The 21,741-nt window shown below is 53.1% G+C and overlaps 1 long non-coding RNA gene across 1 annotated transcript in view; it reads right to left on the bottom strand.

The window, feature by feature from the left end:
• LOC135183174 (uncharacterized) overlaps positions 1-20,349 on the bottom strand; it is a 58,309-nt gene extending 37,960 nt beyond the window's left edge. Inside the window, exon 1 of the long non-coding RNA XR_010305438.1 lies at positions 20,056-20,349. This is a non-coding gene — a long non-coding RNA (uncharacterized LOC135183174). The remainder of the gene's footprint in view (positions 1-20,055) is intronic.
• Positions 20,350-21,741: the final 1,392 nt, after the last annotated feature.

Genomic DNA, 21,741 nt, shown 5'->3' with positions numbered 1-21,741 from the left:
CTCCACAGCAGCACAGGACAATGAGGTGCAGAGACCTTTTCTTTTATGGAGCAAAGCTGGAGGTGGGCAGGTTCAGTCTGGAGGTGAGGAGGGAGTTGTGGAGCATGAGAGTGGTGAGAGGCTGGAATGGGTTGCCCAGGGAGGTGGTTGAGGCCCCATGGCTGGAGGTGTTTCAGGCCAGGCTGGCTGAGGCTGTGTGCAGCCTGCTCTAGGGTAGGGTGTCCCTGCTCATGGCAGGGAGGTTGGCACTGGCTGATCCTTGTGGTCCCTTCCAGCCCTGCCTGATTCTGTGATCCCTGAAGGGAAATGAAGAAGGTGGTTTCTCTGTGCAGCTCCTGCTCCCCTGACCCACTGCCTGGAAGGAAATCCTCCACAGCAGCACAGGACAGAGGGGCACAAAGACCTCTTCTTTTATGCAGCAAAGCTGGAGATTGGCAGGTTCAGCCTGGAGGTGAGGAGGAAGTTGTTCAGCCTGAGAGTGGTGAGAGGCTGGAAGGGGTTGCCCAGGGAGGTGGTTGAGGCCCCATGGCTGGAGATGTTTCAGGCCAGGCTGGCTGAGGCTGTGGGCAGCCTGCTCTAGGGTAGGGTGAGCAAGACAGGAAGAGCATTATTGCAAGTTTGCCTTCTCACTTCTTGTGCAATCCCCAGGTGCTCATGCTGGGAAGAAGATCATGATGGTCTCACCTTCCATGGGCTCAGCTCCAACCATGGCTTTTAAAGCTAGCAGGAAACTTGCAAAGCTCCTCCTGCCTCTCCAAAGAGCTGTCCACCCACCTCAACTCGTTAGGATCATTTGTCAAGAGAAAACCAAAAGGCAGAAAAATGATTTTATGCTAAGTTTGAGGTGTGTCCCCCCCCACCTCTACTCCTTAGATAGAGAAATAAACTCCAGAAGATTCTGAGCCATCTAAATCAAAAGCATTCCTCATGTGAGCACTCTGGGATGGTTTAGAGCAATGGAAAAAACTCTTCCCCCTTGAAAACCTGCAGGCTGTCAAAACTCCTCACAGAGCCATTTTGACAAGCTCCAACTATAAACCCTGTAAGGTTCACTGCCCATTAATATTCTTGGATGATTCCTTCCCTCTATTTGATTGTCACCAAAAGCAAACATCACTTCTCCCAGACATCCTCGTGCCTCACAAGGAACAGGGAAAAAACACAGGGAGGAAGCCTTGAAAAACATTCTGAATATCCAAGATCTTGCCAAGCAGCACTCAGCCTCCCTGCAGCTTGATTGCCTGAGTTCATCATCCCCCCTGACAACTCCCTGCAGTAAACAAAAGGTAGTTTTCCTCTCTCTTGCACAATCAGTTTTGCACACAGTGAAATAGAAGCTTGTGAGGGTGTAGAATCACAGAATCAAGCAGGTTGGAAGAGAGCTCCAAGCTCAGCCAGCCCAACCTAGCACCCAGAATCACAGAATGAAGCAGGTTAGAAGAGAGCTCCAAGTTCACACAGCCCAACCTAGCACCCAGCCCTGCCCAACCAACCAGACCATGGCACTAAGTGCCCCAGCCAGGCTTGGCTGCAACACCTCCAGCCACAGCCACTCCACCACCTCCCTGGGCAGCCCATTCCAATGCCAATCACTCTCTCTGCCAACAACTTCCTAACAACATCCAGCCTGAACCTGCCCTGGCACAGCTTGAGATTGTGTCCCCTTGTTCTGTTGCTGGTTGCCTGGGCATCTCACCCTCCAACCTCCTGTGTCACACACCTGGGCTTGCCCAAAGAAAATGAGCAAAGAACTAATATTGGTGGGACATAGGTGGGTTAGCTCAATCCCAAGCACAGCTCCAGGCTGGGTGGTGAATGGCTGAAAGCAGCCCTGAGGAACAGGCCCTGGGGGTCTGGGGTGAGGAAAAGCTCAACAGGAGCCTGCAGTGTGAGTGCAGCCCAGACACAACCCTGTGCTGGGCTGCAGCAAGAGCAGTGTGGGCACAGGGCAAGGGAGGGGATTCTGCCCCTTGGCTCTGCTCTCCTCACACCCCACCTGCAGTCCTGGGGGCAGTTCTGGAGCCCCCAGCACAAGCAGGACATGGAAGTGTTGGAGCCAGTGCAGAGGAGGCCACCAAGATGCTGAGAGGGCTGCAGCAGCTCTGCTGTGAGCACAGGCTGAGAGAGTTGGGGCTGTGCAGCCTGGAGAAGAGAAGGCTTGGAGGAGCCCTTGGAGTGGCCTTCCAGTATCTGAAGGGGGCTACAGGAAGGCTGGGGAGGGACTATTGACAAGGGCTGGTAATGACAGGATGAGGAGGAATGGGTTTGGAGTGGCAGAGGGGAGATTGAAACTGGATGTTAGGAAGAAGTTGTTTGCAGTGGGGGTGGTGAGACACTGGCACAGGTTGCCCAGGGAGGTGCTGAGGACCAGGTTGGATGAGGCCTTGAGCAACCTGTTCTAGTGAGAGGTGTCCCTGCCTGTGGTGGGGGGTTGGCACTGGCTGAGCTTTGAGGTCCCTTCCAGCCTAAACCATTCTATGATTCTAAAGACAGTGACCTCTTAGGTTGGGTAAAGAAATATCAGCAACATCCCAGCAAGTTCTTCCAGGGCATCCAAAGGCAGGAGCACTCCTGGAAGGAGCCTACAGGCACCACTTTGAGCACAGCTCTGTTCTATCACCTGGAAATACTTATGGAGAGGAGCAGTACTCTCCCCACATGCTGTGAAGCACTGTCAAGGATCTCTGCCTGGCACTTGGAAGCACTTTTAGTCAGCCTGGATGGCTGAGAGATGGACCAGCAGGACATGTCCCTCCTTACCCAATAGCCTGTGCTTGGCAATGAGATTTGGTAGAGGGAGTTAAGACAGCAGCACAGATCAGCCAGCTCCTGGGAAGCTACATCAATAAATGCTTAGCTGAGACAAGGCAGTGCAGGCACAAAAATATATATGATTAGACTCCCATTGGCTTGAGAGTTTCCCTGCAGTGTCTGCCTCTGGGCTGCATCTTCCCAGCGTGGTTGAAGCACCTGATACATAGTCACAGAATCAACCAGGCTGAAAGAGACCTCTAAGCTCATCCAGTCCAACCAAGCACCCAGCCCTAGCCAGTCATCTAGACCATGGCACTAAGTGCTTCATCCAGCCTCCAGAGATGGGGACTCCACCACCTCCCTGGGCAGCCCATTCCAATGCCAATCACTCTCTCTGACAACAACTTCCTCCTCACAGTCAGCCTAGATCTCCCCTGGCACAACTTCAGGCTGTGTCCCCTTCTTCTGGTGCTGCCTGCCTGGCAGCAGAGCCCAACCCCACCTGGCTACAGCCTCCCTGCAGGCAGCTGCAGACAGCAATGAGCTCTGCCCTGAGCCTCCTCTGCTGCAGGCTGCACACCCCCAGCTCCCTCAGCCTCTCCTCACAGGGCTGTGCTCCAGGCCCCTCCCCAGCCTTGCTGCCCTTCTCCAAACACCTTCCAGCACCTCAGCATCTCTCCTGAATTGAGGAGCCCAGAACTGGACACAGCACTGAAGGGGTGGCCTGAGCAGTGCTGAGCACAGGGGCAGAAGAACCTCCCTTGTCCTGCTGCCCACACTGCTCCTGAGCCAGCCCAGGATGCCATTGGCTCTGCTGCCCACCTGGGCACACTGCTGGCTCATGTTCAGTTGGCTGTAGACCAGCACCTCCAGGTCCCTTTCTGCCTGGCTGCTCTCCAGCCACTCTGTCCCCAACTTCAGTCAGGGCTTTGATATGTTCAAAAAATAAGGAGGTGCCTGAATCCACTCTAATCCTCTTGGTGAGGCTCACTCAGCCAGGAGCTCTCACAGGAGCCATCCCAAGGGTACCTCCAGCTGCAAAGCACCAAGGAGTGGGAAGTGAGGGAACCATGCAAAGAGTTCTCATCTTCCCCTCTCTCTCCTGTCCCAAACACTGAATGGCTAAGTGCTGCCTCTGCAGCTCCAACCCAGCAGTGCAAACACCAGTCCCTGAGGCAGCTGGGGAGCCAAGCCACTGCCTGGGTGCTGCAGGAACAAAAAGGGATGTCACCTGGAAGAGAGGTGCATAAATAAAACTGATCAACAACATCAAAGAAAGTTTTAGGGCTCCTGGAACGTGTATTAATGTGCTCTAGCAGACAGATCAGCTCCTGTGCTTAAACACTGCCAGGGGCTGCCAGGGAAGGAAAAATAAAAGGTCTCTTATAAAATTATTACCCTGTCACTTAAGTCAACAGCAGTGATACCATGATAGAAGCCAGCAGTTATGTCACATTGTTTTATCACTATAATTACATCAAGAACACAGTAACTGTCTGTAAGAGATAAGATGAGTGAAGCAGCTTTTCTGAAGCATCCTGTTCACAGCCCTGGGATTTACAGACTGGTTTGGGGTTTGGACATGATATTCAATTACTGTCCTTGAGCTTTGAAGAGCCCTGGCACTCAAGAAATACAACCAGAGGGCTTCCTGGCTGCTTTTGCTGCAGGTGGGCATTGGAGGTGTTATCAAGGGCAGTCCTTACCATCCAAAAAGGGCTTAGCTAATGGAAGTTGGACCCTCAATGCTGCTTGGGCCTCATAGGCAGCCCAGGCTCCTAAGTGTCCACAGCAGGATGGCATGAGCACTTCCACCCAGCAGGATAACATGAGCACTGCCACCCAGCAGGATGGCATGAGCACTGCCACCCAGCAGGATGGCATGAGCACTGCCACCCAGCAGGATGGCATGAGCACTTCCACTGGGTGATGGAGAAGGCCATGTAGCTGCATTCACTGAGCAGGCATTGACCTCTCTGCAGGCACAGCAACATCACTGAATGTCAGGGGCTGGAAGGGACCTCCAAAGCTCATCCAGTCCAACCTCCCTGCCAGAGCAGGGTCACCTAGAGCAGATCACACAGGAATGTGTCCAGGCAGGTTTTGAGTATCTCCAGAGAGGGAAGATCCACAGCCTCCCTGGGCAGCCTGTGCCAGGGCTCTGTCACCCTCACAGGGTAAAAATTCCTTCTCAATGTTTACACAAAGCTTCCTGTGGCTCAGTGTCCACTATTGCCCCTAGTCCTGCCCCTGGGTATCACCCAGCAGAGCCTGGCTCCAGCCTCCTGCCACTCACCCTGCACACATTGGCAACCATTCATGAGGTTATCAATCTCAGTCTCTTCTTCTCCAAGCTCCCAGCCCCAGCTCCCTCAGGCTCTGCTCCTAACAGAGCTGTTCCACTCCCTTCAGCATCTTTGTGGCTCTGTGCTGGATTCTCTCCAGCAGTTCTATGTCCCTCCTGAACTGAGGTGCCCAGAACATACCTGGGACTGCACCCATTCTGTAGGCCAGGAGAGGACTTGGCATTGAAGAGAGCAGCAGTTCTGTGCAGCTTGTAGAATGACAGAGACAGGTACTGAAAGCTCTGCTCCCCATCCCTAGGGCACCTGCAGTCCTCCATGGCACGCAGGAGCACCCAGCCCCCTCTCTACACCCTGCCATTCAGACGCAAAGCAGCACAGTCCCTGCAGACCCCACCAAGTCCCCAGGCAACCATCCTCCAAAGGCTTCCTTCGAGCGGGTAAATCCCTAATGCATCACCAGGCTGTCACTCTTTGCTGCTTGCTCATCCCAGCTTTCCCCTTGGCTTGGGAATTCGCCGCCAGGAGATGCCTTCGGGAGCCTGCCAAAATCCCCGCTCCTATATCACGCTGACAACGCATCTGCTCTTATCCCTCTTTCCCATGGATCCCTCTCTTGCTCTGGCGGTTGTTCTGAGGCACCAAGGCGTGCAGCAGGCAGCACAACCGAGCCTGGGAAGCTGCAATTGCTGCAGCTTTTAGCTGTCAAGTGAGACTGAGGAAACAAAGAGTAAAAATGCCTTTCAGAGAGTAAGTACTTGCTTGGGTTTCTTTGTTTCCTTAACTAGCAAAAAGACCAGTGGGGTCACTGACTGCTGCCAAGAGAAAAGGAGAGAGGATGCCAGACTGCTCCCACATTTGTTTTTCTACCACCCCCCTGACTCAGAAATCCATGGACTCACACAGTTATTAGGTCTTTCACAGGACCGCAGGGGGTCAGGGGCTGGAAGGGACCCAAAGAGATCATCCACTCCAACCCCCCTGCCACAGCAGGACCACACAATCGAGCTCAGGGCACACAGCAACACATTCAGACAGGCCCTGAAAGGCTCCAGAGAAGGAGACTCCACAACCTCTCTGGGCAGCCTGTGCCAGGGCTCTGGGACTCTTCCAGCCAAGAAGTTGCCCCTTGTGCTGAGCTGGAACCTGCTGTGCTGCAGCTTCCATCCACTGCTGCTTGTCCTATCCCAGGGAGCAGTGAGCAGAGACTGTCCCCCCCTCCTGACCCCCAGCCCTCAGAGATTTATTAGATTCTCTCTCAGTCTTCTCTTCTGCAGCCTAAGCAGCCCCAGGTCCCTCAGCCTCTCCTCACCAGGCAGTGCTCCAGTCCCCTAATATTCCCCATAGCCCTCCCTTGGACTCTCTCCAGCAGAGTCCAACACACAGAGGCTGACACGCTCAGGAGAAGCTCAGGCAGGAGGGGTTGTCATCAGCAGGGTGAGTGACACCTAACTCCTGGCCTACAGCAGCAGCTGTCTACCTTCCACTATCTGCAGGGGGCCTACAAGAAAGCTGGGTTGGAATTCGGAGGCTGTCAGGTAGTGAAAGGACTGGAGGGAAGGGAACCAAGCTGGAAATGGGAAGAGGCAGACTGGATGTTAGGAAGAAGTTCTTCAACATAAGGGAGCTGGGGGGATGCAGCCTGCAGCAGAGGAGGCTCAGGGCAGAGCTCATTGCTGCCTGCAGCTGCCTGCAGGGAGGCTGTAGCCAGGTGGGGTTGGGCTCTGCTGCCAGGCAGCCAGCAACAGAAGAAGGGGACACAGCCTGAAGCTGTGCCAGGGCAGGTCTAGGCTGGATGTTGTTAGAAAGTTGTTGTCAGAGAGAGTGATTGGCATTGGAATGGGCTGCCCACAGACTGAAAGAGTTGGGGCTGTGCAGGCTGGAAGAGAGGAGGCTCCCAGGTGACCTTCTTGTGGCCTTCCAGCATCTGAAGGGGGCTACAAGAAAGCTGGGGAGGGACTTTTCAGGATATCAGGGAGTGACAGGAGTGGGGGGAATGGAGCAAAGCTGGAGGTGGGGAGAGTGAGGCTGGAGGTGAGGAGGAAGTTGTTGAGCAGGAGAGTGGTGAGAGGCTGGAATGGGTTGCACAGGGAGGTGGTTGAGGCCCCATGGCTGGAGGTGTTTGAGGCCAGGCTGGCTGAGGCTGTGTGCAGCCTGCTCTAGGGTAGGGTGTCCCTGGGCATGGCAGGGGGTTGGCACTGGCTGCTCCTTGTGGTCCCTTCCAACCCTGCCTGATTCTATGATCTTCTCTGTTGAATGCCAAGCAGGGGAAGGTGGTGCTGGGGGAAAACAAACCTGTTCAGCAGCCTTCCCACAGAAGTGTGAAATAAAATCTCCTCTTGGCTGAAACCTGGAGCAGCAGGGCTGCTGGAGATGATCCCTCACACCACACACCTTTATCACAGCAATTACATCAGGAGCAGGTTTACCACTTGGAAAAGGCAGGAGAAACATTACAAGAAGCAATGCAGCAGAACAGCAGCAGTGTCACAGCTGGCAGATATGCAAGGAAGGGAAATGCATTACATGGGAGGCGCTGGGAGGGAATTCAGCGTGGCCTGGGGCTATGCCTTGTTAGGCTGTGTTTAGTTCACTGCAGAGCCTGGCTGCAGGCAGCAGATTCCCTTTGCAGCCACATGGGCACCTGTGCTAATGGATGCAGGTCACTTCTCAGAGGGCCTTCTGAAAAAGAAAAACCCACAGAAGGACCTGGCACAGTTTTGAGGGTTTTCAGATTCCCAAAGAAGTGCATGGAAGGGTTTAGGTTGGAAGGGACCTCAAAGCTCAGCCAGTGCCAACTGCTCGCCACAGGCAGGGACACCTCCCACTAGAACAGGTTGCTCAAGGCCTCATCCAGCCTGGTCCTGAACACCTCTCCATGGATCAAAGATCCCATTTTGTGCTTCTGTGCTCCACAACCTCCCTGGGCAACCTGTGCCAGCGTCTCACCCTCACTGCAAACAGCTTGTTCCTAACAGCCAGTTTCAATCTGCCACTCCAAACCCATTCCTCCTCATCCTGTCATTACCAGACCTTGCCATTAGTCCCTCCTCAGCTTTCCTGCAGCCCACTTCAGACACTGGAAGGCCACTCCAAGGTCTCCTCCAAGCCTTCTCTTCTCCAGGCTGCACAGCCCCAACTCTCTCAGCCTGTGCTCACAGCAGAGCTGCTGCAGCCCTCTCAGCATCTTGGTGGCCTCCTCTGCACTGCCTCCAACACTTCCATGTCCTGCTTGTGCTGGGGGCTCCAGAACTGCCCCCAGGACTGCAGGTGGGGTCTGAGGAGAGCAGAGCCAAGGGGCAGAATCCCCTCCCTTGCCCTGTGCCCACACTGCTCTTGCTGCAGCCCAGCCTTGATGTAGCCTCATCAAAATCCCTGACAGCTACACAGGCTGGCACTGTCACACCCTTGACACGTCAGATGAACAGCACAACCACCTACTGAACGTTTGACCCGAGTGTTTGAATGTCAGCAGCTGAGGGAAGGGACCTCTGTTGTTTTAAAGCCTTGTGGGAGCACAGTGGGAATGCTAAACTGGGATCTGGCGCTGAGCCTATTCCCAGGGTGGCAGCAGCAGACACCAGTGAGACAAGATCTTTCTTGCCTTCAGAGCAAGGGTCACGTATCACTGAAACAAAATTATCTTTCCTTTTTCTCCCTGACTCAGCTAATTCTTGAGAGGGAGCAACACTCAGCCCTTCCAAGAGAAAATGAAGGTCATTACAGCCACTCCAGCACTAAGCTCCCAGCAGCACCACCACTGCAGGCTATTTCCTCTGCCCCAGGGTCACCCTCAGGTCTTGCTCACCAGGGAAAGCTCAGCTGCTCACCTTGTGGGACTTCATAGAATCAACCAGGCTGGAAGAGAGCTCCAAGCTCAGCCAGCCCAACCTAGCACCCAGCCCTGCCCAACCAACCAGACCATGGCACTAAGTGCCCCAGCCAGGCTTGGCTTCAACACCTCCCTGGGCAGCCTATTCCAATGCCAATCACTCTCTCTGACAACAACTTCCTAACAACATCCACCCTAGACCTGCCCTGGCACAGCTTGAGCCTGTGTCCCCTTGTTCTGTTGCTGGGTGCCTGGCAGCAGAGCCCAACCCCACCTGGCTACAGCCTCCCTGCAGGCAGCTGCAGGCAGCAATGAGCTCTGCCCTGAGCCTCCTCTGCTGCAGGCTGCACACCCCCAGCTCCCTCAGCCTCTCCTCACAGGGCTCTGCTCCAGGCCCCTCCCCAGCCTTGCTGCCCTTCTCTCAACACCTTCCAGCATTCCACATTCCAGGTCCAGTCACCTCCAGGACAGAGCTGCTGGAGTGTTGGGCAGGTTACACAAGTTCTCCATAGAGGCTTTTTGAGAGGCAAGAGGAAAGTTGGATTACCCAAGCCTGATGGTTTAAATCATCAATGTGTCCAGCCTGGCATTCTGATGGGTGAACACTACAGGGACAGATATACCTGCCACAAGCTGGGGGTCTGATTCTGGGGAGGAGGGCAGAAACCAGTCCAACAGGGCAGAGACCAAGTTGTAGTCCAAGTCAGAGCTATTTTTAGGACAGCAGCATCCCTGTTTTGTCTGCAGTCTGGCTCTGGAGGACAGACTCAAAGCTCATGAAGGCTTTCTGGTTCTCAGGGCTTGACAACTCAGGCACTTAACTCCTGTAATCCATGGAGCTTGCAAAACCAGTGTCAGATCCCCCACAACAGCATCACTTGCACTGACCAACACCATCCTGACAGCCTCTGGGCAGGACCCAGGCAATATGCTTCCTCTGCACATCCTCTGCCAAAGCCACCAGCTCTCAGCACCTGGGGCTTTCAAGCCAATACTTTCACTCAGGCTTTCATCTCCAAAATCAATTAAAAGCACAGCAAATAAACCCAAGAGATCCTCTCTCCTGGGTTTGCTTTCAGCTTCACAAGCAGGGGAAAAAAATTATCCTTCACAACATCAGCTTGGGAGCAGGTAGTGCAGATGGCTGTCACTCAGTCATTAAGTGCAGGTTTGCAATTCCACCTCTGGCTGCCTGCTCTGGGATGATTTGTGCATAGGTGATGCACCAGCCACATGCTGCAGTGCTCTGCACCCCATTATAGATAAACCAGCCCCATGCCTGATAAGGCTCTGAAAGGCCTGGGAGGTGTTGGAAGCCTCACCCCTGGAGGTGTTTAAGGCCAGGCTGGATGAGGCTGTGGGCAGCCTGATGTAGTGTGAGGTGCCCCTGCCCATGGCAGGGGGGGTGGTACTAGCTGATCCTTGTGGTGCCTTCCAACCCTGATTCTAAGACTCTATGATGTTTGAGCCAGCTGGCACTTTGTGAGGCACTGGGACTCCCAAACCCCACACACTAACACAGCTCCCATGCTCCTTGTCACAGTCACAACACATTTAGAGTCACAGAATCAAGCAGGATGGAAGAGACCTCCAGGCTCAGCCAGCCCAACCTAGCACCCAGCCCTGCCCAACCAACCAGACCATGGCACTAAGTGCCCCAGCCAGGCTTGGCTTCAACACCTCCAGCCACAGCCACTCCACCACCTCCCTGGGCAGCCCATTCCAATGCCAATCACTCTCTCTGCCAACAACTTCCTCCTAATTCCTGGGCATTCCCTTCACAAGAGCTGCAGAAGTACCAGCTTGTTCATTCCCCCCAAGATGAAGTGGAGATTTGGCAGTGAAACTCCCATTTTTGTTTTGCACATGTCCCTGGCAGGCTTTTGATAAGGCTTTCTGCTGCCTGATGGCAACATCCTCCCCCCACTCGAGGTTTCCTGGGGACCTGCTGCTATGACTAAGCCTTCCATCGCTGCTGTGTAATCACAGGCTCACACCAGGAGGTAAAGCTGCTCAGGCTGTGGCAGACATTGTACTTGAACTTTCCTCTCAGAGCATCTTAAGATAAGTTTCTTTAGCTGCAGAAAGCCCTGGAAATCAGCTTTTAATGACTCCTGCGGCCACAACTGGTGGGAACTTCCTCCCCCTTCCTCCAGCAAAGGTGAACATCCAGTCTTTGTGTATTGGCTCTGATGGTTGCTGAGGTTTGATCACTGATCCCACCTCTGGCCGGTCTATCCCTATTCAAGCCAAGTCAGAGGCCATGAGGGTGACCTGAGGACAGTATTTAAGTACCACTTTATTTGTGCCAGCCAAGCAGAGTGGGCAGCAGGGGAGCAGAAAGAGCAAAAAGACAGGAGAGAGCATTTTGCCAGCCTGTTGTCTCTGGTTCATCAGTTGCTGCAGCACAGAGGGTTTCACTCTAGAGGTTAATAACCCTTGAGAAGCAGCTGGTATGTGCCACAGTGGTAGGGGCCAGGCACAGCAAACCCCCACTCCATTCCTAGCCCCTAGCACTTGCTTCCCAGTGAAAGAAGAGAAACTCTCAACTGAAGCAGCAGGAGGGAGATCAGGGAAATCTAAGCCAAAGGGAAGGTGTAAACCTCCTCATATCCAAGTGACACTGAAGACCTCTCAACTGTGGAAACCCACACAAGGCTTGATAGTAAAAGCATCAATAGCCTGGCACAGCAAAGCATAAAGAGCTGTTTCTTGGGTCTCTAACCCCCACCCAAGTGCCAGCCATTTTCCAAGAGCTGAGGCAAATTCACAGCACTGGGTGGGAAAGGACCCTCAAAGGTCATCTCATCCAACTCCCCTCCAGAGAGCAGGACACCTCCATCTAGAGCAGGCTGCCCAGGGCCACAGGGACTCTGATTCTTCAATGTCTCTAGGGACAGGGCCTCAACCACATCCCTGGGCAACCTGCTCTGCTATTTCATAGATTCATAGAATCAACCAGGCTGGAAGAGAGCTCCAAGCTCAGCCAGCCCAACCCAGCACCCAGCCCTGGCCAAGCAACCAGACCATGGCACTAAGTGCCCCAGCCAGGCTTGGCTGCAACACCTCCAGCCACAGCCACTCCACCTCCTCCCTGGCCAGCCCATTCCAATGCCAATCACTCTCTCTGACAACAACTTCCTAACAACATCCAGCCTAGACCTGCCCTGGCACAGCTTGAGACTGTGTCCCCTTCTTCTGTTGCTGGCTGCCTGGCAGCAGAGCCCAACCCCACCTGGCTACAGCCTCCCTGCAGGTAGCTGCAGACAGCAGTGAGCTCTGCCCTGGGCAGACCATTCCAATGGCAAATCACTCTCTTCACCACTCTCACTGTGCAGAACTTCCTCCTGCTGCCCAACCTAACTGCCCTGCTCCACTTTCAAACCATTGCCCCTTGTCTTATCACTGCAAATGAAAGGATCCTTCCATGATTTATACAGACCATTCCCCCAGACTGCCACTCATCACTGGGGCAGCCAAGCTTGGAGGGTAGGACCTAAGGAGGAGGCTCAGGGGTGAACCCATTGCTGTCTACAGCTACCTGAAGGGAGGCTGTAGCCAGGTGGGTTTATAAGTTGTTATTTATTACATACTCATGAGAGTTCCAGGGAAAGTTTATGCATGTACAAAGCACTTCTGAGAGGTGTTTTATGTCTGCCTGCCCACAGGTCCTCATCTTTTACCTGGTGGTGTTCTCTGGGGTCCTAGGGATGAAGGCAACAGCTTTCCTTGTGCTGCCCTCTTGGTTGCAGAATGTGCTGAGCTGTGTGGCTTATCACTGAGCCCAAACCACTAGATCAGCTCTGGCCAGTTTCAGGCACTCTGTAGGCATCTTTGCTTCCTTATCTTGATGTCTGCAGCTCTCAGGGTCTCTGTAAGAGTTGTTGTGTTTCCTTATCTCAGTGCCTCCGGGTGGGCAGATGTTTCACAGCTCATCCTTTGTTTGTTTTAAGTATGCAGATAGGTAGAGTTATATGATTGCAGAAGTGTTTCTGCTTCTGACCCCCATCACTGCTGCCCCATCACCATGTGGAAGGCCACCACGTGGCAGGGACTATATTCCTTCTTGTTCACACTTTTATATGTACCTCTGGACTACAAATGTTGATGCTCCCCCTTGGATGTGTTCAAGGCCAGGTTGGATGAGGCCTTGAGCAACCTGTTCTAGTGGGAGGTGTCCCTGCCTATGGCAGGGGGTTGGAACTGGCTGATGCTTGAGGTCCCTTCCAACCTAAACCACTCTGTGGTTCTGTGATCTCTGCACTGCCTTTGAGGCAGCTGCACCTGAGAGCCGCTGCTGCTGCTGTGCTCATGCCTCTGCCATACAAAGCACTCTGCAAACGTGCTGCAAGAAACACTCCTGGTTCCACCAGCATCCAGCTAAATGGGCACGACAGACAAAGGCAGGGGGGAAAGTATCACAGGCACTATTGTTTTGTACAAGAGGCTGAGCCACAGAGAGGTGAGCGAGTGCTGAGAGCTAATCTGCGGTGCCAGTGACATAATCAACCTGTCTGTCTTGTTTGCCTCTGCATGCTAGGAGGTCCTGATGCCTTTGTGATCCCCCAGCGTTCACTGCACAGGCTCCCAGCCTTGTAATTGCAGGGATTTGACAACAAGCAGCAAACCCAACCCTCCCCAACCTCCCACTCACGCCGCACCACCGGTAGCTGCTGGAAAGCCATGGAAATGAAAACTGCAGCACACCAGTGACACAAACAAACAACCAAGCACTTCTATCCAGAGCAGAAATGAATCCTTAGATTGATCTTTCCAGTTCCATCCATCTATGTGCCTTGCCCTGAGAGAATCAGCCACATTGGAAGAGACCTCCAAGCTCATCCCAGCACCCAGCCCTAGCCAATCAACCAGACCATGGCATTAAGTGCCCCAGCCAGGCTTTGCTTGAGCATCTCCAGGGATAGCAACAAAATTGGGCAGTTCTGGGATGTACTGAGTGGAGATTATCCAGCAGTGTCACCTACCAGCTCCTTGCTATGGGAATACATTATCCTGGTCTCATCAACCCTCGGGAGGCATCACAAAGTGGGACAGGCTCTACTAATGGGAGGTTTTCAGAGAGCTGATGCACCACAGGTCACACACGTGGCCTGCTGTGCACACAGTGAGATCTGCATCTTGGCTAAGAAGTGGGATTCATAGAATCATAGAATCAGACAGGTTGGAAGAGAGCTCCAAGCTCAGCCAGTCCAACCTAGCACCCAGCCCTGCCCAAGCAACCAGACCATGGCACTAAGTGCCCCAGCCAGGCTTGGCTTCAACACCTCCAGCCACAGCCACTCCACCACCTCCCTGGGCAGCCCATTCCAATGCCAATCACTCTCTCTGACAACAACTTCCTCCTAGCATCCAGCCTAGGCCTCCCCTGGCACAGCTTGAGACTGTGTCCCCTTGTTCTGCTGCTGGTTGCCTGAAGAGTTTAGTATCTCTAAGGAAATATCTCTTCCCCACAGGAAGAGGAGGAGAATGCTGCCTATGATTCAGCCTAGGCCATAGGACCCAGCCTTGCTGCTCTGCCCAGCCCTCCCTCTATGGTCTCCAGGCACATCAAGGGCTTCATTCTCCTAATACCCAGGGGAGCTGATAGGTCTAATATCAGTCTCACCTTTCTTGCAACTACTGTGGGAGTTAGGAACTCTTATCAAACTCAGCTCTACCTTATCACCACCTCACTCCTTCCCTCTTGCTTCTGACATCCTCTCCTGTAGGTGTTTCACTGTCAGCTTTGTGCTGCCAGATGTTTTACAAACCTAATAAGGGCAGACAAACCACTTCTACATGGGAATGATTGGCTGATAATCACAGGCACAGCCTTTGCCAAGTGTTTTTCTGAAGGCAGAAGCCCATTTCAACCTTCTTTCACCCCAGCACCCCACTGCCAAAGCCCACAAATCACATCACTGGGAGGAACAAGAGGAAAACCAAACCCAGCTCGTGCTGTCTGCTGTTGAGAGGCTGCTAAATAATGCAAAGGAATGAAAACAATTTGCTTTGGATGATTGATTACAGGGAAATTGCTCACACCTCCCAAGCGGGGCACTTCCAGTCACATCTTCCTTTCATTTGTCAGCAAAGAAATTAAGTTCCTCTCCTGGCAGAGAGCCTCTGCTGTCCTGCTAGCCACATCTGGCACACTGCAGTGCTCTGCAGCAGCGTCTTGCCTTGCTCTGACATCTCACCTTGGCCCACCCACCAGGGATGAGAGGTAGGATCACCTGGGACACGATTCATAGCATGGTTTGGGTTGGGAGGCACAGGCACTTAGTGCCATGGTCTAGTTGATTGGATAGGGCTGAGTGCTAGGTTGGGCTGGATGAGCTTGGAGCTCTCTTCCAACCTGGTTGATTCTATGTTAGGTTGGGCTGGATGAGCTTGGAGCTCTCTTCCAACCTGGTTGTTTCTATGCCAGGTTGGGCTGGATGAGCTTGGAGCTCTCTTCCAACCTGGTTGATTCTATGCCAGGTTGGGCTGGATGAGCTTGGAGCTTTCCTCCAACCTGGTTGATTCTATGTTAGGTTGGGCTGGATGAGCTTGGAGCTCTCTTCCAACCTGGTTGTTTCTATGCCAGGTTGGGCTGGATGAGCTTGGAGCTCTCTTCCAAAGTGGTTGATTCTATGCCAGGTTGGGCTGGATGAGCTTGGAGCTTTCCTCCAACCTGGTTGATTCTATGTTAGGTTGGGCTGGATGAGCTTGGAGCTCTCTTCCAACCTGGTTGTTTCTATGCCAGGTTGGGCTGGATGAGCTTGGAGCTCTCCTCCAACCTGGCTGATTCTATGTTAGGTTGGGCTGGATGAGCTTGGAGCTCTCTTCCAACCTGGTTGTTTCTATGCCAGGTTGGGCTGGATGAGCTTGGAGCTCTCCTCCAACCTGGTTGATTCTATGTTAGGTTGGGCTGGATGAGCTTGGAGCTCTCTTCCAACCTGGTTGATTCTATGTTAGGTTGGGCTGGATGAGCTTGGAGCTCTCTTCCAACCTGGTTGTTTCTATGCCAGGTTGGGCTGGATGAGCTTGGAGCTCTCTTCCAACCTGGTTGTTTCTATGCCAGGTTGGGCTGGATGAGCTTGGAGCTCTCTTCCAACCTGGTTGATTCTATGTTAGGTTGGGCTGGATGAGCTTGGAGCTCTCTTCCAACCTGGTTGATTCTATGATCTAGTTCCAACCCCTCTGCCACAGGCAGGACCACCTTTCACTAGACAAGGTTGCTCAAGGCCTCACCCAGCCTGGCCTTGAGCATCTCCAGAAAGGGGGCATCCAATCCTGCTGGCCATGCCACTGACAAACACGTTAAACAGCACTGGTGTGGGAATGCAAAGCAAAGAAGGATAATAAGAGGTGGATGCTGACCTTGGTTCCCACCAGCTGCTGGCCACCTTATGTCAGCCCATGTGGCACTGTTTATGATCACACTGATCTGTGAAGGCCCTGACCATGTCTTCTGCAGCAGCTAACAGGTCCCAGCAACACACTGGTCCCAGCATCCACCTCTGAGATTCATCACTGGTCTCCATTTGGACATTAAGCCACTGACTGCACCTCCTTGAGTGTCACTGGGGACACTGATGCGGGGACAGAGTGTCTGCTCAGCAGGTTTGCTGATGGCACCAAACTGGGAGGCTTGGCTGGGACAGCTGCAGGCTGTGAGGCCATCCAGAGCCCTGGACAGGCAGAGCTGGGCACAGAGGGACCAGATGAGGTGCAACAAAGACAAGTGCAGAGTCCTGCACCTGGGGAGGGATAATAAACTGCACCAGCACAGACTAGGAGGTGACTGCTGGAGAGCAGCCTGTGGAGAGCCCTTGTGTGTACTTGTCTGAAACCCATTTGTCCAAGAGCAGATCAAGGGAGGTTCTCCTCCCTCTCTACTCTGGTGAGACCTCAGCTTCAGTACTGCCTTCAGTTTTGGACTCCACAGTTGAAGAGGGACAGGGATCTGCTGGAGAGAATGCAAGGGAGGGCTGTGAGGATGATGAGGGGACTGGAGCACTGCCTGGTGAGGTGAGGCTGAGGGACCTGGGGCTGCTTAGGCTGCAGAAGACTGAGAGGGGATCTAATCAATGTCTCTAAATCTCTGAGGGCTGGGGGTCAGGAGGAGGGGACAGGCTCTGCTCACTGCTCCCTGGGATAGGACAAGCAGCAGTGGATGGAAGCTGCAGCACAGCAGGTTCCAGCTCAACACAAGGGGCAACTTCTTGGCTGGAAGGGTCCCAGAGCCCTGGCACAGGCTGCCCAGAGAGGTTGTGGAGTCTCCTTCTCTGGAGCCTTTCCAGGCCTGTCTGGCTGTGTTGCTGTGTGCCCTGAGCTAGATTGTGTGGTCCTGCTGTGGCAGGGGGGTTGGATTGGATGATCCCTTTGGGTCCCTTCCAACCCCTGACATCCTGTGATGCTGTGAGTGTGGCCACCCCTCAAGCCCATACTTTGCCAGTGTGGTGACCAGGATGGCATGGAGGGCAGTGTCAAACACTGTACACAAGCTAAGGTAGATAACACTAGCTGCTCTTCCCTCTAACTCCACCACAGAAAGCCACCAATACTATTCCCCTCCAGTGAGTAGCCTCCAGCAGCTGAGCCTTGCCTTAAGGCAGCTCCCCCAGCTGTTGCCACTCACCTCTAATGACACTCACTCCAATCAACACAAAGTGCCTGCAGCCTTGGAAAAGTCAAGGAGACAGCCAGCACCTGAGGACCTGCAGCCACCCTCATGAAGGTGTTTCCAAAATTGGCTTTCCCTCCTTCCCTGCCATGCAGTTACAGAGATGTGACTGTGAGATCTGAAAAGGAGTCCCAGTAACTGCCTCACACATGACAAAGCAGTGGATGAAAGAGGTACATCTGTGTCGCTAAAGAGCACAAAACAGTCCCACTGCTACAAACCCCTTTCTCTTCCTCTCAGCAGCTGAAATCCCCCAACAAAAGGGATCTCCTAGTCCCGGGCTCTGCTGTGACAGGCAGCAGTTCTCTAGGACCCTTTGAATTAATTTAGCAAAGCTCCAGTGGAAAAAAACAAACAAGTTCTGCTTTTTGCCCCTAGCATTCCTACTACCAAAGGGCTGTTTGAGACCATCTCTGTTCTGACAGCTCAGAGCTTTCTCTCAACAATCCCCTGCCTAATTTCTGCCTGGTTAGTTTGACACTCCTCTTGTCACACCAGTGCTGTCCTTTGCTTTAAAGGGTTTCCTTTCCTCCTGATGCTTGCTCTGCAACCATACATTAACAGAGCTGCCACACGAGGCACGTTTAACCTAGTTTTGCCACTAAGAGATAAAGACTTCAGCTAATTATAGCTGGGGTGTTTAAGTCCTCAAGGAAAAGGCTGTGGTTTGTACATTGGCCTTAATTATAGCTGCTTATGGCAAAAAGGCACTTCATGGAACCACCAGAAGCAGGAGCAAATGTGCTTAAATAGCTACTTGTCCTAACAGTTCTTCATAGAATCATAGAATCAGGCAGGTTGGAAGAGAGCTCCAAGCTCAGCCAGTCCAACCTAGCACCCAGCCCTGGCCAACCAACCAGACCATGGCACTAAGTGCCCCAGCCAGGCTTGGCTGCAACACCTCCAGGGATGGTGACTCCACCACCTCCCTGGGCAGCCCATTCCAATGGCAAAGCCCACTCCTGAAATTCACTGGGAAAAGAAGATGCCACATCACTCCTAGCCAGCCTGCTTTTGGGTGTTTTACCCCTCTAGGGATTAGAAGGGTTGACTTAATAAACATCTTAAATCATCTTCCCCACGAATCCAGGCAGCTGCTTTCTCTCACCGCAGTGACCGCAGAGAACGGCTCACCCAGCAGCCTCCTTGTAAGTGATACTAATGTGTGGGAAGACTGAGTGCATCCCAGCATTTCCTCCCCTAAAAGGCACAAATGCAGCTCCCTCAGCCTTTGTTTGCAGGTCCTGTTTGCCTGACCCCTGTCACAGTCTCTTGTTTTGGTGCTTTTCACCCTGGGCTCTCTCCCCCTCCGAATCTCTTAACAGATGTAGGCAATTTCACATCAGTTCTGGCCGCCCACACTTGGCTGGGGCTCTGCCAGCCCCAAGCAGGTTGTGATAATTGCCTCCCCTCCCTGGCAAGGAGCACCCTTGTTAACACAGTGCTGGATACAGAGAGCTGTTTTGCAGCAGCAGCAGTGAGTTGATTCATATTCTCCCTGTGAACCAGCACAACCTCAGCCTCTCCTGCCCTTCTGCTGCCTCATTGCGTATTCCCTGCTTCGGCTCCGTGTGCTCTGCTTTGCCTAAGAGGAGAGCTTTGCACTTGTCTTAATTTCATCTCTTTTGCTTTCAGGCAAGGTCTCTCGTTTGTAACAACCATTGTAAGTGCTGAGCCTTTCTAGTAAGGTCCCTTATTTACCTGCCACAATGACAGGCAGTGCTCCAGGCCTCCAGACAACAAGGCTACAACACGCACTGCAGAAGAGCATTGCCCTCCAGCACAGCTCAGCCTCTTACAGATGCAATTTCCACACTGCTTACATTGATCTTCCAACTCAGGTTCCTACCTCCTGATTTGCAGAGGCTACTTCCCCCAGAAAGGATCCCATGCCTTATTCTGAGCAATCTTCTACCACAACATCACCCGAGGACATTGTACAAGAGCTGCTTTTCAGACCACCTGAACTGTCCAACCTATTTCCTCCCTGCTCAATGGCCCTACTCACCCCTGCCAACATCCTAAATCAACCACAACCTGCAGGTGGGACCTCTCCTTTCACACAATCAACAAGGTTGGAAAAGATCTCTAGGATCACTGAGTCCAACCTACCACCTAACCCTTCTGATTTACTAACCCACAGCACTATGTGCCTCATGCAGCCTCCTCTTAAACACCTCCAGGGATGGTGACTCCACCACCTCCCTGGGCAGCCCATTCCAATGGCAATCACTCTTGCTGAGAAGAATTTCTTCTTAATGTCCAGCCTAAACCTGCCCTGGCACAGCTTGAGGCTGTGTCCTCTCGTTCTGTCCCCGGGTGCCTGGCAGAGGAGTCCAACTCCACCTGGCTACAACCTCCTTTCAGGCAGCTATAGACATCACCTTCCTTGGAGTACTGCATGACACTGTCCAAACCCAGAGCACAATAACACAAACTCTAACACCAGCTTCTTTTAAAGACAGAATAAATAAGAAGTCAGAAACCAAACTTACCTTCTGGTCATGGTGGCCCTGCAGCACAAGGTCCTCTTCTGCTCTGCTTCCTAGGAGCCTTCAGTGGGTCTCTGCACCTCAGCATCCTCCTTCCCTCCTCCTCAAAGTTTGGCCAGGGAACTGCAAAGCTCTCCAGAGTCTCTCAGCCTGCACTGTCCCAGACTAAGTACAATTTAGACTCAGATCTTCAGAAAACATCTCTGTAACAGAGAGCACTCCAAGACAACAGAACCCTGGGGCCCAGCTAGTGCCCTTCACAAGGGGAAGAAAGCCCTAAACTCAAACTCTCTGCACGAACCCAGCAGCCAGGGAACGTGCAAAGGAAAGGCTAACCCCACCCACCCACTTCTATTTGTTTTGAGCCCCTCCCAATCACCTCACAGCTGAATTTTAACTGGAAGGGCAGGGAACTTTAAAGCAGGTGGGCTGTAACGAGCAAAGCCTTCCAACTTACACTGTCCTGCAACATTGCCCTGCTCATGTATTACCTGAGGTGCAAAGTGCATGCCAGGACTCCTAGTGCCCTTGGCACTGCCCTGAGGTATGGGGGTGCTACAGTCCCTCTACAAAGCATGGAGAGGTTGCCTCAAGAGAGCCTGAGGGAGTTGGGGCTGCTCAGTCTGAAGAGGAGAAGGCTCCCAGGTGACCTTATTGTGGCTTCTCAGTATATGAAGGGGATTACAAGAAAGCTGGGGAGGGACTTTTTAGGCTGTCAGGGAGTGATGGGACTGGGGGGGATGGAACAAAGATGGAAATGGGGAGATTCAGACTGGTGGTTAGGAAGAAGTTGTTCAGCAGGAGGATGGTGAGAGCCTGGAAGGGGTTGCCCAATGAGGTGTTGAAAGCTTCATCCCTGGAGGTGCTTAAGGCCAGGCTGGATGAGGCTGTGGGCAGCCTGATCTAGTGTGAGGTGTCCATCCCATGGCAGGAGGGTTGGAGCTGGCTGCCACTTATGGTGCCTTCCAACCCTGACTGATTCTATGATTCTCTTTCATTTGGAGGTGATGAGACCAAGAGAAAGTTGATGAGCATCCAGCTTACAAAGGGCACTAAAGTCACAGAATCAACCAGGTTGGAAAAGGCCTTTAAGATCACTGAGTACAGCCTATCATTGAATGCCTTCTAATTAACTAACCCATAGCACTAATTGCCTCATCCATCCTGCTCTTAAACACCTCCAGGAATGTTGACTCCACCACCTCCCTGGGCAGCCCATTCCAATGCCAATCACTCTCTCTGACAACAACTTCCTAACAACATCCAGCCTAGACCTGCCCTGGCACAACTTCAGGCTGTGTCCCCTTCTTCTGGTGCTGGGTGCCTGGCAGCAGAGCCCAACCCCACCTGGCTACAGCCTCCCTGCAGGCAGCTGCAGACAGCAATGAGCTCTGCCCTGAGCCTCCTCTGCTGCAGGCTGCACACCCCCAGCTCCCTCAGCCTCTCCTCACAGGGCTCTGCTCCAGGCCCCTCCCCAGCCTTGCTGCCCTTCTCTGGACAGCAGGTTTAATGTGGAACATAACAAAGCTTAACATGTGGACTGTGCTCACCAGCCAAGCTCCTGGGGATGCCTGCATCTGCTCAGGTAGTGGGGGAGTTGCAGAGCAGCTAATTGCATTGTTGCACCTGTTGGAAAGGCTGCCACAGCACAAGGAGAGCCATGGTCCTTCTCTGGAGGCTGTCAGCTGG

This window comes from Pogoniulus pusillus, chromosome 17, assembly GCF_015220805.1.
Source record: "Pogoniulus pusillus isolate bPogPus1 chromosome 17, bPogPus1.pri, whole genome shotgun sequence".
NCBI lineage: Eukaryota > Metazoa > Chordata > Aves > Piciformes > Lybiidae > Pogoniulus > Pogoniulus pusillus.
The sequence above is the reverse complement of the archived record's forward strand: the minus strand, read 5'-3'. Positions and strand labels throughout refer to the sequence as shown.